We start from the raw sequence: 16,680 nt of genomic DNA, 5'->3' as shown, positions 1-16,680 counted from the left end.
CTTTTCTTTCTTGGGAGAGTATTGATACTTCAATTTCATTTCATGTAGTAGATCTGTTTATGTGGCTAATATCCTCTTGGTTCAGTTTTGGATGGTCCTAAGTATGTAGAAATTTGTTCACTTCTTCAAGATTTTCAAATTTATTGGAATATAGGTTCTCAAAGTAATCTCTGGTGATTCCCTGGATTTCTTTGGTGTTTGTTGTATCTCCCCTTTTGCATTTCTGGATTTTACTGATTTGGGTTTTTTTCTCTCCTCATTTTAGTCAGATTAGACAGGGGTTTGTGAATCTTGTTTATTTTTTCAAAGAAGCAGCTTTTTGTTTTGTTGACTCTTTGTATGTTGTTTTTGGTCTCTATTTCATTAATGTTGGCTCCAATTTTTTTTGATTTCTCTCCTTCTGCTTGATTTGGGTTTTGCTTGTTCTTGTTTTTCTAGGATTTTGAGATGTGGCATTAGATAATTTATTGGAGATCTCTCTGTCCTTTTAATATATGCATTCATAGTTATAAACTTTCCTCTTAGGACTGCCTTTGCTGAGGCCATAGGTTCTTGTAAGTCGTATTTTCATTTTCATTAGCTAAGGAAACTTTTTATTTCCTCTCTTATTTCTGCTATGACCCATTGATCATTGAACAATGTGTTATTCAGCTGCCAACTGTTTGCCTGTTTTCTGTTGTTGTGTTTGTTGTTGAGTTCTAGTTTTAATGCATTGTGATCAAATAGAATGCAGGGAGTTACTTCTATTTTCTTATATTTGCTGAGGCTTCTTTGTGCCCTGAGATATGGTCAATTTTGAAGAAAGTTCCATGGGCTGCTGAGAAGAATGTACATTGTGCAGATGTTGGCTGAACTATTCTGTAGACATCAGCTAGGCCCATTTGATCAATGGTATGATTTAGTTCTGGAATTCTTTATTGATTTTTTGATTGGATGACGTATCTATTAGTGATAGGGGGTATTAAAGTTTCCCACTACCACTGTGTTGGAGTCTATATGTGCTTTTCAGTCCTTTAGAGTATGTTTGATGCACTGCCTTTCCTGTGTTTATTTACGGATGGTTCGGGGCTGAGTTTAGTTCCTTGTCCCGCTCCCTTTTTCTGATGCAGGTTCAGCATTCCACCCATCCTCTCTGCTGTCCGTTTTTTATTACCATTCACTGTTTGTTTTCCAGTTTCATTGTGGGGGGATCAGTCTGCCCAGAGGCTGCGCTGGTTTATGTTCCCAGGGGTAGTTAGGGGATTCCTGCATGGTGCGTGGTGCTCACCAGTTTGTTCTGTCAGTTGACACACAGGCAGGTTGGAGCTGGTGGTGGCTGCAGTGGTGGCAGCAACAACAGCATTGGTGACAGCGGCAGTGGTAAGAAATGGCACCAAATTTTCTCAGTGCGGCATGGCGTGAAGAGGCTTGCCACAGGATAGGGGTTCAGGATGTTGACATTTTGATTCTGGTTGATGCTTTATTTCCACTTGATGGTGGAAGGAGAAGAAAAGGAAAGAAAGAAAAAAAATCACCATGGGGGAGGAGGGTTTCCACCTTGCTGGCTGTGTTACGAGTTGCAGCTGTTAAGTGCAATTAAAGGCTGATTTGGGGGTCAGTCTTTGAATTTTTTCTTGGACCTAATGTGATGACAGTTATTCTTTTGACTAGAAGCAGTCAGAATTACCAAAGTGTGGCTCAAACATCTCAGGGAGGTTTTTGGAGTCACAGAGCTTAGGCTTCCTGCTTCCATACCCAAGTCACCATCTTGGATTCCTCTTTACAGTTGCTTTTTAAGGATAGTCACTTAAGAGATTTTGGGTTTTTCGATTTCCTCTCTCTTTTTCATTCTTAATTAAAACATATATTTTGCAAATTACTTATGCATACTTGGCATGAGATACTCATGGGTTGACTCTAAAGACCCTGGTCAGAAGATACTTAGACTCTTGCATCCTGAATAAAGCATGGAGCGCCCATTGGGAAACAGCAAAATTTTATTGAAAGCAGAGAGAAAAACATAGGTATGAGTGTTAAAGAACACATTGGAAGAGAAAAACAGCAGGCTCCAGCCAGAGGACTCAGAAGCCAAACACCCCTGTGCTTTTTTAGAGGGGTGATTTATATGCTGCAGAAGGGGAGGTATCCTGGTGGTCTTTGAAGTATACAAAGTTACATTGTGTTCACCCTACCCCCAAAATATGGCTTTTCCTTCCTGTGTCTTTTTGTGTTTATTTTTTCAGGTTACTGATGTTAACACCTCCTAGGGTAGATAACTCAAAAACACCATGTGACATCTTATGACCTTGGTGGGCTAATTTGATCCTAATGGAGACTATTAAGTATTTTTCTCTCAGAGACCTTAAAGAATCCTCCATTTTCAGTTCTCTTTGCATATCCCCATTGCTTCATTAGGCTGAGACAAATTGGGGTTTCTTCGTTCCCTGTTACTAACCTGCCTTAATACCATATGGTATATTTTATCTATGCTTTAATCAACAGGTTGCATAACAATAATATGATGCACACCCTTTTTTATTATTGTTATTCATTTATTCACATGTGCATACATTATTTGGGTCATTTCTCCCCCTGGTCCCCACCCTCTTCCCCCCAACCCCCCTCGATTCCAGGCAGAACCTGTTCTGCCCTTATCTGTAATTTTGTTGAATGATGCACACCCTTTTAAAAATGAACTCTTAAATACTGAATCATTCAACTTTCTACTTAATAGTCAGAAAATCAAGGAAGCAAGAAGGTGCCAATTGATACTGATTTTGATACATAGCTTTTTTCACAAACTTTTTACCACTGAACCATTTCACTTGGAAAGCTAAAAGGACTTCATATTTCTTGATGAAAATGTATCATTTTTCCAAGCAGTTGTAAATGCTGTTCAGTATCCCATTATGGGGGAGGGGAGAGATGAAGTCACCTTAGGAAAGATAAATTACATTTAAATAAGAAATAGTTCTGAAATTTGTCATGTTTCTTTTGGAAGGAGGGGGTAGAGCATAATAGAACATAGATATGTCATTTGACAACCAACATCTATACTTTAAATTTACACGTAGAGTTCCTGTAAAAATTCATTTAGGGCTTCACCCACATCCCACTCCTGAGAGTACACAGGCGAAAGGGACAAGGACTTCACCCAGCTCCAGCTGCAGTCCCTCTCCTGGGACTGATCTACAGCTAAAGGTGGAGGTGTGGGGGGTGATGGTTCCAGCGTCTGCCTGGTGCCTGAGCCATGCAAGCCATGGAGAAGAACACCATGGTTCTGCTGCCATCCCACTACTTCGTTTCCAGTGCTGCCTCACCTCCACACCTTGTCAGACCATTCACTGCTGTCAGGACTGTGTGTGAGTACCACAGAGGGCATTCTGCCTCTTTGTGCAGCATCAAGTTTCACAATACAGACAGGTCAGAGGATGGTGCTGCCAGTGCCATGGGTCCTTCCTACTAGCAAAGCTAGAAGCAATACTGTCTGAGAAATCCTGACTGTCCAATAGGGGGCTATGACCTCATTGTTGGGATAGCTACACAGCATGCAACCCAAATCCACTGCTGTCCATACCACATTGCCTGAACTGCGAAGAGTGTCCCCATTCTCTTGTGGCCTCTAGAGGCATTTGGTCTCCCTGACACTGCTATGGTACACACTGCCCAAAGTCATTGATCATGGCCAAAGAAGCTATAAGGAGACTGCAGTACAGTGCCCAGCTGGAGATAAAGTCAGCATTGCATAACAAACCAATAGCCCAACACACATCTTTAGGAGAAAGCCACTTGCTAAGGAGACCACCTTGTAAAAGTGTAGATGTACCTGACCCACCAGCAGAAAAACTCTTAACATGGGAGCTCAAGATATATGAAAAACAAGATAATATGATGTCTCCAAAAGAACAGACTTTCTAGCAATAGGTCCCACAGAAACTGATATGGATAAAATGCTTGATAAAGAATTTAAAAGAATGGGGAAAGGGTACAGCTCAGTGTTAGAGCACTTGTCTAGCATGTGTGGGGCCCTGAATTCAGTCCTCAGGACCATAAGAAACAGAGATTATGAAGAGTGAGTATGAAAGAACTGAATGTGATTCAATGAATAGCAATAAACATTTAAGTGAAATTAGGAAGAAAACACAGGATATAAATGATAAATTTAACAAAGAGAAGTTCTGAAAAAGAATCAAATACACATCTTGGAAATAAAGAACTCAACATGTCAAATAAAAGATACTGTTGAAAGTTCAAGAACAGATTTGATCAAGTGGAAGAAAGAGTATCTAAACTTTATGACAAGTGTTCTGAAATATCTTAGACAAAAGAAAAAATAGTGAAGGGAGTATTCAAGACCTTTAGGGCACAAACAAATATCCACTTTTTTAGAATGGCTAGAGTTGATGGGAAAAAAGTTAAGATCATAGAAAGCTTATTCAAGGGCATAAGATCATGAGTTTAAACCACAGTATTTCCAAAATAATAATAATAATGATAGTTATTCACTATCATTGATAGTTATTCACCTATTTAATGAAATAACCTATTTAATGAAAATGTCTCTAATCTTGGAAAGCGTATGGACATCCATGTACAAGAGGCCTATAGGACTCCAATAAACATGACCAGAAAAGCTCTTCATCCTGGCATATGATAGTTAAGCTATCAAAAGTACAAGAGAAAGAAAAATAATTTAAATCTACATGAGAAAATCACCAAATCACATCTAAGGGCATTCTCTAACAGAGGATTTCCCAGCTGAAACCTTAAAGACCAGGGGGGGGAATGGAATGACATATTCCAAGTCCTGAAAGAAAATGGCTGCTAACCAAGAATACTACACCCAGCAAGGCTATCCTTAGGAAATGGTGAAATAAAAACCTTCTAAGACAAGAAAAACAGATGGAATTTGTGATGACCAAACCAAATTTACAAAAGATGGTTACGGGAGTCCTACATTCAGAAGTTAAAGAAAGATAATTACCACCATGAAAGTTTATAGAAGTATAAATCTCACTAGAAGATTAGACACAGAAAAGAGAAACATAAAGTAATTAAACAGTACCAGTAGAGTAAATATCAAGCCACAAAGATGAACAAGAGAAGAAGAAAGAATATTCAAAACAACTAGAAGAAAATGGCAGGAGTAAGTCCTTACCTCTCAATAATAGCTTTGTATGTAAATATACTAAATTTTTAAATACATAGGCTGAATGGATAAAAAAACAAAGCAGAAACAAGATGCACCAAAATGCTGCCTGCAGGAAATTCATGTCATCAGTAAAAACACAACAGACTGAAAGTGATGAAAGCATGGAAAGAGGTATTCCAAACAAATGAAAACCTAAAGCAAGCAAGCACAGATACATTGATTTCTGACAAAATAAACTTTAAGACAAAAACTGTAAGAAGAGACAAAGAAGGTCACTTTAAAATGATCAAGAGATGAGCTCAACGAGAAGATGTAACAATTCTAAATGTATGGTCACCTATTGTCAGAGCATGCAACATTTATAAAATAAACAATATTCTCCTGTACAATAATATTGGGGGACTTCAACACTCCACTTTCATCAATGGACAAAACTTCCAGACCAAAGAATCAACAAAGAAATATCAGAGTTAACCTATGCTATAGCTCAAACAGACATTTGCAAAACATTCCAACAGCTGCATTCTTTTTATGAATGATGGAACTTTCTTTGGAATAGATCCCGTATTAAACCACAGCACAGCAAAAGTCTTAACAAATTCAAAAAATTCGATATTGTATCCTGTATCTTTTGAGACCAGTGAAATAAAATGAGAAGTCAACAAGAAAGGAAATTATTCAAATACGTGGAGACTGAACATGATTTTAAAGAACACTGGGTAGCCAAAATACAAAAACGGAATTTAAAAATGGAAGCACACCATACTAAAATGCAAGGATTCAGCAAAGCAGTGCTAAGAAGGAACTGTATAACAATTAGTGCCTATATCACAAAAGGAAGATTTCAAATAGCCTAACAAAGTATCTCAGAGACTTAAAAAGGAAGAACAAACTAAATCCAAAATTAGTAGAAGGAAATAAATAATAAATATCAGAACAGAAATAAGTGAAATAGAGACTTAAACAAAAATTTACAAGAGCAATGAAAGGCTGAGATACAGCTCAGTAGAAGAAAACTTGCCTAGCATAAGCAAGGCCATGGGCTGGAACCCCCACACTGTAAACAAACAAACAAACAAAATCAGGGAGTTAGAGTTGGTATTCTGAAAAAATAAAAACAAACCCAGAAAACTTTAGCTACAGTAACCAGGAAAAAGAAAGAGAGGACCCAAATAAATAAAATTAGAAGTGAAAAATGAGATTTCACAACTGACACAACAGAAATAGAGAAGATTATTATGAAAAACTATTTGCTAAAAAACTGCATAACCTATAAGAAAACTCTGGACACATATGACCCCTACCAAAATTGAACCATGAAGACATAAAAAATCCAGAATAGGGCTGGTCTGAGTTGTTCAAGTAGAAAAGTGCCTACCTAGCAAGTGTAAGGCCCTGAGATCAAGTCCCAGTACCACCAAAAAAAAAAAAAAAAAACCTGAATAGATCAATAACAAGTAATGAAACTAAATCAGTAATAAAGAAGTTACCAACAAAGATAAACCCAGAATGAGATGACTTCACTGCTGAATTTTACCAAACTTTAAAAACAACAACCTGATGCCAGTTCTTTACAAACCATTCCAGAGAACTGACACAAAGGAAATCCTTCCAAATTCATTCCATGAGTCCAGCATTATACTATCACCCAAACCAGGCAAAGACAAAACAGTAACAGGAAAACCTATAGACCAGTATTCCTGATGAAGGTAGATGCAAAATCTCCCAACAAAATGCTGGAAAAAATAATTCAATAACATATCATAGTGACCATTCACAGCCAAGTGTGATGGTGCACACCTGTTATCCTAGCACTTGTGATGCTGAGGCAGGAGAAGCTTGAGTTTGAGAGAAGCTTGGGCTACAATGGTAAGTTCCAGGCCAACCTGGGCCCATAGAGTCTCAAACAAACAACAAACAAAAAAGCAAATCAATCGCCATGATCGGATTAGTTTCATCCCAAATTAATTTCATGCAAGGCTAGTTCCACATACGCAAATCAATAAACACAATCATCACATCAACAGAATAAAGGATAAAAATATCATTTCAACAGACACAGAAAAAGCATTTGATAAAATAAAAATCCCTTCGTGCTAAAAGTCCTCAACAAATCAGACATAGAAAGATCATACCTCAAAATGTTTAAGGCTATATGTGACAAACCCATAGTCAACATCTACTGAATGGGGAAAACCTGAACGTGTTTCCTCTAAACTCACAAACAAAACAAGGGCCACTCTCACTGCTCTTATTCAATACGGTACCAGAAATTTTAGCAAGCACAATTAGGCAAGAGAAAGACAAGACATATGAATAAGAAGGGAGGAAGGCAGTTTATCTCCATTTCTAGATGATATATAATTCTATATATAAGTCCTAAAGCTCCCACCAAAAGAACTGATAAATTCAGTAGAGTAGCAGAATACAAAAATAACACACAGAAGTCAGTAGCTTTTTAGCTGAGCATAGTGGCACATGCTGCTTGGGTCAATCACTGGAGCCCACAAGTTTGAAACCAAACTGGATGATATAGCAAGAACCTGTCTTTAAAAAATCAGCAGCTTAGTCAGGTACTGGAGGTTTATGCCTGTAATCCTAGCTACATGGGAATCTGAGACTGGGACAAGGGAGATTTGAGGCCAGTTAAGACAAATAGTTCAGGAGACCCCATCTTCAAAATAACAAAGAGCAAAGTGTATTGAAGGTGTATCTCAAATGGTATAGCACCTGCTTTGCAAGCAAGAAGCCCTGAGTTCAAACACCAGTCCCACCCTCCCTCCTCAAAATCAATAGCTTTTCTGTATGCCAATATGAATTTTCAGAGAAGGAAAACATAAAAGCAATCTCACTTGCAGCTATGTAAAAAATTAAGTACTTAGGAATAAACTTAACCAAGAAAATAAAACACATCAAGAATGAAAATTACATACACATGTGCATGGAAGCAACACTAGGAATCTCTCCACATAGCTATCTTTATCTCAAACTAGCAAAATGCTGTGTCTTTCTTATTATCTCTTATGTTTTGTCTTCAACAAAATTGGAGAACAAGAGAGCAGAACAGCTTCTGCCTGCAAAAGGGGGGGCAGGGGCAGGTGGTCAAAATAATGTATACACATTAGTCATTGTAAAAATGATAAAATAAAAAAATGCTTTCAAATAATAGTGCAAAAAAAAAAGAATGAAAATTACAAAACACTGATAAAAGAAATTAAAGAAGACACACAAAAATAGAAAGGATCCAATATTTGTGGATTGGAAAAATACACACATGTGAGCACATACACACACACACACACACACATTTTTGCAGTGCTGGGGATTGTACCAGGGCTTTACACATGCTAGGCAAGTGTTCTTCCACTGAGCTATATCCCCAGCCTAGAGGAATTAATATTGTTAAAATGTCAGTACTACCCAAAGTGATCTATAAATTCAACGGAATCCCTATCAAAATACTAATGAAAATCTTCACAGAACTAGAAAAATATCCTAAAATTCATATGGAAGTATAAAAGACCTTGCATAGCAAAAGTGATCTTGAGCATAAAGAAGAAAACTGGAGGCATCACAACACCTGATTTCCAGACAAACTGCAGTCACAGTAATGAAAACAGATGCATGCATAGACCAATGGAACAGAGTAGAGATTCCAGAAATAAAACCACACATCTACAGCCAATGGATTATTGATGAAGGAACCAAAAACATACATTGGAGAAAAGGCAGCTTCTTCAATAAATGGTCCCAGGAACACTGGAAATACATATGCAAAAGATTGAGACCTGACCTCTGTCTCTCACCCTATACAAATCAACTTGCACCAAAAGACCTAAGTGTAAATCTGAAACTCTGAAACTACTAGGCAAAAACACAGGGCAAGTACTTCAAGACATTGATGTGGGCGGGACAGGACCCCAGAAGCACAGTAAACAAAACAAAAGTTGACAAATGGGATTACATAAAACTGAAACATTTCTGCACAGCAAAGGATTAAATAATCAAAGTGGAGAAACAGCCTACAAAATGAAGAAAATGCTTGCCAACTATTCATCTGTTGGAGACTTAATCCCCAATATATAAGGATTTCAAAAAATTGAACAACAAAAAAGCCTAAAAATCCAATTTTAAAATGGGTAAATTATCTGAAGAAATACTTCTCAAAAGAAGAAATATAAATAACCAGTAAATACATGAAAAAATAATATCATTAGCAATCAGGGAAATGCAAACCAAAATGATAATAAGCTACCATCTCAGCCCAATATTACAATGGCTATTATATATTTTTTAAACGCTGATGATGTGGAGAAAAGGGAATTTGTACACTATTGTTGGATTATAAATTAGTACAGTCATTATAAAGAACAGTATGGAGGATCCTCAGAAAACTAAAAATAGAGCAAGAGTATGACACTGCTACTCCACTTCTGGGTATGTATCCAAAGGAAACAAAACCAGCATAAGAAAGAGAGACCTGCACATCACAGTTTATCACGGCATTATTCCCAGTAGCTAAATTATTTAATTAGCCTGGGTGTCCATTGACGAAATGAATAGAGAAAGTGTGGTAGGCAATGAAAAAAGAATGAAATTCTGTTATTTGTAGCAACATGGATGGAACTGGAGAACATGATGCCTGTTGAAAAAAGAGACACAGAAAGGTTTGCTGCATGTTCTCTCTCACATGCAGAAGCTTTAGAAATTGACCTGAAAGTGGAATAGTAATTACTTGATATTGGGAAGGGGGGGTGTGGAAAAGGAAAGACTGGATTTTATCTGGGCAGGTTGCATGCATGTATGTTGCACCCTGTTAATATGTACAATTAATATGTGTTAATAAAAATGGTAACTAAAAATTTTAAAGACTTTTAAGACTGGTCTATGCTGTGTTTTTCTAATTTACAATAAAGAAGTGGGATAATATAAGCCATAGGACTCTTGGGAGTCTAGAGTTCATCAGACCACGATTTACTAGGTGTGGTGACACACACCTGTAGTCCATACTACTCAGAAGGCTGAGGTGGGAGGATTGCTTGAATTCACGAGTTCAAGACCAGCCTGGGCAACACAGTTGAGGCCCTGTCTCAAAAAGACTAATGTCCTCTGAGCTGATGGTGTAGCTCCATGGTAGAGCACTTGCTTTGCATGTTTGAGGTCCTGGGTTCCATCCCCAGCTTCCCCTCAAGGCTATAAGCCTCATCTCCATTAAATACAAATAATAACTCATTTTAAATTTCTTGTACAGTTTTTCAATGAAATGTCAAAACTGCCTCTCAAAACCTGTCAGTTTTGGGCTCAGAGGTTATTCTAATTTGAGTATGCCTAATTAACTTTTAGGTTCTGGTCACTTTTAGGTATACATTTCATGTTTTGCACATTAGTTTTCCTTCATTGTATTTCTCAGCCTGTACATAAGTAATAATTCACATTATACCACTTAGAATATGGCTAAATATTTCTTATCATTTTTCCATAATTGTTTCATACATTAATATTTCACCTATATGTGTATCTTTTACTCAAGGTTACTTAATCTGTTACTTAATCAGCACTCAAAAGTATTTGAGGAATGAATCTTTTTTTTTTTTTTTGGCAGTACTAGGGCTCGAACTCATGGCCTCATGCTTGCTAGGCATGTGCTTTAGGCAGGCACTTACCACTTGAGCCACTCCACCAGCCCATTTTGTGCTGGGTATTTTCAAGATAGGGTCTCTCGAACCATTTGCCCAGCTGGCTTCCAGCTGCCATCTTTCTGATCTCTGCCTCCTGAGTAGCTGAGATTACCATCAAGAGCCACCGACACCCAGCATGAAAAAATTAATTCTACTCCCTTATTATATAACACAGTGCTTCACACATTGTATGCACTCAATAGATATTGACTGATGAACTGGTCAAAGATAAATCATCTTCTCAGGGGATGTGCACCTTATTTAATCTTTCAGATATCATTATATTCTTTATCTTTTGAAAAAACTCAGGGGGTGCTTTCTGAAGAAATTGTATTAATTGTGTTTTATAATTGCTATAACTGTCAACAGTAAATCAGAATGAGAGAAAAAAATTCTCCTTTTAAAAGGGTATGTTTAGGGCTGGGATGTGGCTCAGTGTTAGTGTTAGTCTCAGAGGTTGTGTTGTGATTTCCGTGTTTAGTCTCCTAATGATTAATGATTTTAAGTGTCTCTCATATGCTTATTGTTCATTTATGTGTCTCTTCTAAAGAAATGTCTATTCATATCTTTTGCCCATTTTTTAGCTGGATTCTTAGTTGTGAGAGTTTTAAGAACTCTGCATATTCCGGATCGTAATCCCTTATGAATAGGTGATTTGTAACAACTTCCTATGCTGTGTCTTGTCTTTTCACTTTTGATGGCACTGCTGCAACAGGAATGATTTTGGTACAGTACAATTTTTCTATTTTTTTCTTGAATCACATGTGCTTTCAGTGTAGTATATAAGAAGTCTTCACTATTTTCTTTTGAGTTTTGTGGTTTTCTAATAGTTAAGTCCATGATCCTTTTTGGGTTAAGTTTTGTTTATGGTATAAGGAAGGGGTCTAACTTCATTTTTCTGCATGTTGCTAACCAGTTGTTTCAGCACACTGTGTGGTATCCCCCATTTCATTATATGGACATCTTTGCACTATTAGGGCTTTTTACATATTATTATAGCTTTGTGGAGATTCAGTTCAGAGTTAGTTGGAACAAATTGACTTTTCTGAGAAAAGCATGAAAATAAATTTTATGATTTTAGGATATCTGCAAAACAGACCTATCATCCTTCGTCAGATGTGTTAATTTCATCAAGTTTTATATAAGGTAAAGATGGCGGAGCTTTGTCTAAACATACAAAAGAATGTGGAATATCCAATTTTTTGAGGATAATTCTTTCTTGAATAAATTCTCAAATTGTTGTGTCACAATATTTTATAACTTTCCTATCAGAATATATTCCTTCCCTGTAGAAGATAAATATTTGGTAAAGTCTCTAGTAGAAAGAATATTACGATTTGAAAAAGAAAAATCTAATCAATATGTTCATTTAATTATAGTTGCTGAAGTATTATGTACTTTCTTGGTTCCTGATTTTTTGCTTTTTCTTACAGAAAAATATCCAGAGATAAAATTGTTGGTGAAACCCGATTCCAACTTGATTATGTGATTATGGTGGTTTTTACCATTTGCTTGCATTTTACTCAGTAAAAGATGTGGAAATGGGTCATATTTGGGCCTGTGTCTTTGCCAGTTGTATTAACTACTCAGTGGCTAGCGATTCATGTTTTCCCATAATTTATTCTTTGCCACAAGACACTATGGAATCGCTAGTTTGGAATGTTTACAAATCTCCTTTGGGGTTTTCTATTCAATTCCTTTAAGAGCATCATGTGGTCATCACAATACCTTGATGCTGATTGCACCCATGTGGACACCCTACTGAGGTTAAGGGCTGGCTCCTTGTACCACTTTCAGAGGTTTACACGAGTTACCCTGCAGCCTCTCTTTGATGCTTTTCAACCTTTGCTCATCAACCCAAACCAATTTCTTATCTGGAAATTATCAATAGAGTGGCCCAGATAACTTTTGGCAGTATAGCTCACTGCATTTGGGAAATTAAATCTTTAGTCTACAAGTTGGTAGCATATCTACTATGTCTAGTTTGCACCCGATTTCTGAACATTTTATAGCTGAACATGCATGTTCTTTTTTTTTTTATTCATATGTGCATACAAGGCTTGGGTCATTTCTTCCCCCTGCCCCCACCCCCTCCCTTACCACCCACTCCGCCCCCTCCCTCTCCCCCCTACCCTCATGTTCTTTAAGAAACATGAAACTTGTATCCTGGGCCTCTGAATTTGCTCAGTGCGGGTTTGCTTCAATGTGGGTTATCACAATGAACATCATGACTTTCCAGCATACTTGACAAAAGCTTTCCATTGGTAAGTAAAGGATTTCATATATATTCTAATTTCTGATGGGCATACAATCAAAATTAAGTCTTAACTTGTTAATTTTAAAAGAAATCCAGTATATTTTGTTAACCTAAACTGCACATGGAAAAAAAAAAGAATATCCTACTTCTGTGAGCCTAATTTTACTAAAGGTTCATTGTCTTGACTCCATAAGCTTACTGGTTCCACTTAAGTATTAAAAGTGTTGGAGGATGTATAAAATCTGTTATCTGGTAAAGTAACTCTGAGATAGAAATCTAAACCCCTTGGTGAGCCATCATCCCTGTTCACCTGCTGGTCTTTGTTGGTTTATTATAAAATACATACAACCTGCATAACTGATCTACAAAATGAATGGATGCCAATTTCCAACAATATGATCTTTCCAAGGTTGTGCTGTCTCTTTCTCTTGAAAGACGCACTTTTAGAATAATATGTGTTTAATATAATGGTACTATGACTTTGTAGGAGAAATGTCCTTTGTAGATACATGTTAAAATCTTTAGGGATGAAGCATCAGGGGTAAGTTGTCATATGATGTCTGCAACTTACTTTCAACAGGTTCAGCAAGAAAACAAAGTAAGTGGATTTATTATATACTGAATAACATAGACAGTAAGCATGCCACAGGGGTAATCATGCTCATTTTACATTTTCTTTCAACTTTTCAGTAGGTTTTACATTTTCAGAATAAAATGGAGGAAAAACAATAGACAACTGTCTGAAGACAACTTTGAGGCTGTGGTGCACTGCAATGCCAGGCCCAGCTCCTGGGTGTCTTCCCGGGACAGAGAGTATGCCACTCAGGGTAGGGGTGGAATCTCTGAGGTCGACAGGGGGTGCGGGGGCATCTGTGCAAAGGCAGTTGCCCAAGCTTAGGGACCAGTGTCCAGGCTGACCGGGAGGTACTCTCTCCACTTCTCACTCAGTCCTTGCCTTTTAGTCAGGCACCAGAGGGTGAGGAAACAGGGGCTGGAAGATGATAGAAGGAGAGTTAAGAACTCCAGTTGGCCAGACTAAAGGGGCTTTCTAGGCTGATGGGGCAGAGGGCTACTAGAGGCAGAAGAAAGAAGGTCCCCAGGTCCTGGCGGCTCACTGGGGGCTGGGGTTGGACTTCAGCAGCTTCACCCCTCAGCATGGTCGCCCCTGGAGAGGACCCAGTTGGCACTGCCCATGTGTTTACCATTTTCCCCACCAGCTGACTGCAGCCTCTCTTGGCTTCCCTGCCCTGCCCTCCAGGCAGTCTCATGCACCTGTACTGCTCAAGGGCCCTGATGGATGCATAGGGAAGAGAGGGTAGATTTGAATGGGGTCACAAGGCTTCGGGGTAAACAGGGCCAGTCTATCTGGAGTAAAGAGACAGGGAACAGAATAGTTCCAGCCAGCAAGCATGATGTCCTCTGGCGGTGGGCGGGCTTCTGCAGACCCTGGTAGAGTTGGGCCTGGTTGTGGAAGCCAGGCTCCATTCTTTCCCTCTGGCTTCCCTCTGGTTCTCTTTCAGTGCCCAGAACGTGACAACCAAGAAAGGGAGGTGGTAGCAGCAGCTACACATTCTGAACCTCTGAAATAGCTATGGCTTGGCCAGGACTAAGTTCTGGTGTCGGGCTTTGCTAGGTCAGGGACTATCTGCCCGCAATGATGATGATCCGGCTCTGAGGAGTAGATTCCTACTAGCCCAAGTCATGATGGCTAGATTGCTAAACTACAACGTTATTTTTTCAATACACCCTGAGCACCACAGGAAGGTCCACAAGTAGAGGGAAGTAATGGTGCCATCTACCATCTCTGCAACAGCCTTTGGGGTTCCCAGTCCTCCCTCTTCCTTGGCAGGCTGCACCCAGGACAAGCTCCTGCCCTTCTACAGCCTGCATAGGCCAGAACTTGCAGCATAGTATTGGCTCAGAGAGACAAAGGTGGGGAGCAGGAGCAGAGCCCAGCACAGGTCGTTTGGTAGGCATCTGATTTTAGCAGCTGTCTCTTAAGAAGGAGTGTCTTCAGCAAAATCGCGTTTAAAGAATATGTCCAAGTCTGGTCAGAGTTGCATTTTCAACAATGCATAAATGAGGCCTCCAGTCCCTTAGAGAAAGAAAGACCACAATTCCCGTCAGGGTCTGCCCTGAGTAGCTGTAGCCGTGGTTTTGGGCAAGTATTCTTTTTGCCTCGCGCTTCCCCTTGTAAAACAGGAATGGTAACAGTGCCTCCTCGGGGCTGATGACAGAGGCCGGACGGGTCACAACGCGCCCGGCCACTGGCGGGCACACGCGGCCTATGAAGGTTAAGAAGCTCTACGAGGCTGAACTCTTACCTCTTATGCTGAGGATTACAGGTGACAGTTTCTGACCTCGTCACCCAATTCTAGGAGGCCATCGCTTGCTACAACCCTGTGTTCCTGTTGGGGAGATCAGAAACGAGGGGCAGGCTGCAGCCTCCAGCCTCCTTCCTTCTGCTTGGGAAGGCGGACCCCCGGCGGCCTTGAGCGAGGGAACCAAGGAGAGAGGAAGACGTCCCTGGAAGAGCGCGACAGCCACGAGGTGGCAGTAGAAGCCGCGTCCCGGCGGGGTGCAGCCAGGAGCCACGCAGCGCAGAGGACGCTCCTTGTTCAGTGGGGCAGCAGCAGGAGGAGAGCTTTGGACCGCGGACAGCCCCGCCCTCTTCCCCGCGCAGCCCCGCCCCCCTCCGCGCAGCCCCGCCCCCCTCCGCGCAGCCCCGCCCCGCGCAGCCTCGTTCAGCCCCGCGCAGCCCCGCCCTCCCCCGCAAAGCTCCTCCCCTCGAGTACGCCAGCCGGTTACACGAGCTCCATGCAGTTCGGCCCCTCACATGCTCTGGGAGCTGGTGCTACCAACCCTGCCCTGCATCAGAGGAAATCAAGCGTCGGGAACGCCAGGCTCACACGGCCGGCTGCCCCGGCGTCCCCGAGCGCTAATGCGGGGAACAAACCTGGGGGGCAGGTACGTGGCCCGAGTGTCCTCACGCCTGTCCCCCATTCCGAGGCCCAGGACGGTTCCGGTGTGCCGCCTGGCCCCACGCGGAGCCCCCGCCGCGTCTCCAGACTCCATGGGGCACGGCCCTGTGCCTTCTCAGGCCAACACGACGGTTGTCCCCCATTCAGCCCCACGGTGCACGATCAGGCTCCGCGTCTTACCTACTGCGTGGGTCTCAGCACGGCCAGGCCCGGGCTTGCCACGGGATGAGCAGGGTCAGGGCCCACGGTCCACGAGCTGGACTGACTCGATGCTTGTGTCTAAAGCCGGGCTGGGCCGCTTTGACCCCAGTGTCCCATGCCCTCTCCTGCAGTCTTCCACACCACCAGGCCACCTGGACAGCGGCTGCAGAAAAAGGCCCCAAGACTAGTGAAATGTCCCCACCAACTGTAGTCAGTGTCAGCCTGTTCCACAGGACAGCTGCTGGGCTCTCACCCTTGGCTCCCACCAATGTTCACAGGCCCTCAAGCTCGGCTGTTACCATCCCCCACTTAGGTACTCTTCATCCTAAACCCAGCCAACCCCTCTCATTCTCCCTCTGGGAGACCTGTACATTGCGCCAAGTCCCAGAGACAGAGTCACTTTGCCCACTTTTAGATTAGGTCATTTATTTT

The sequence above is a fragment of the Castor canadensis genome, chromosome 11 (genome assembly GCF_047511655.1).
Source record: "Castor canadensis chromosome 11, mCasCan1.hap1v2, whole genome shotgun sequence".
Classification (NCBI taxonomy): Eukaryota; Metazoa; Chordata; class Mammalia; order Rodentia; family Castoridae; genus Castor; species Castor canadensis.
The sequence above is the reverse complement of the archived record's forward strand: the minus strand, read 5'-3'. Positions refer to the sequence as shown.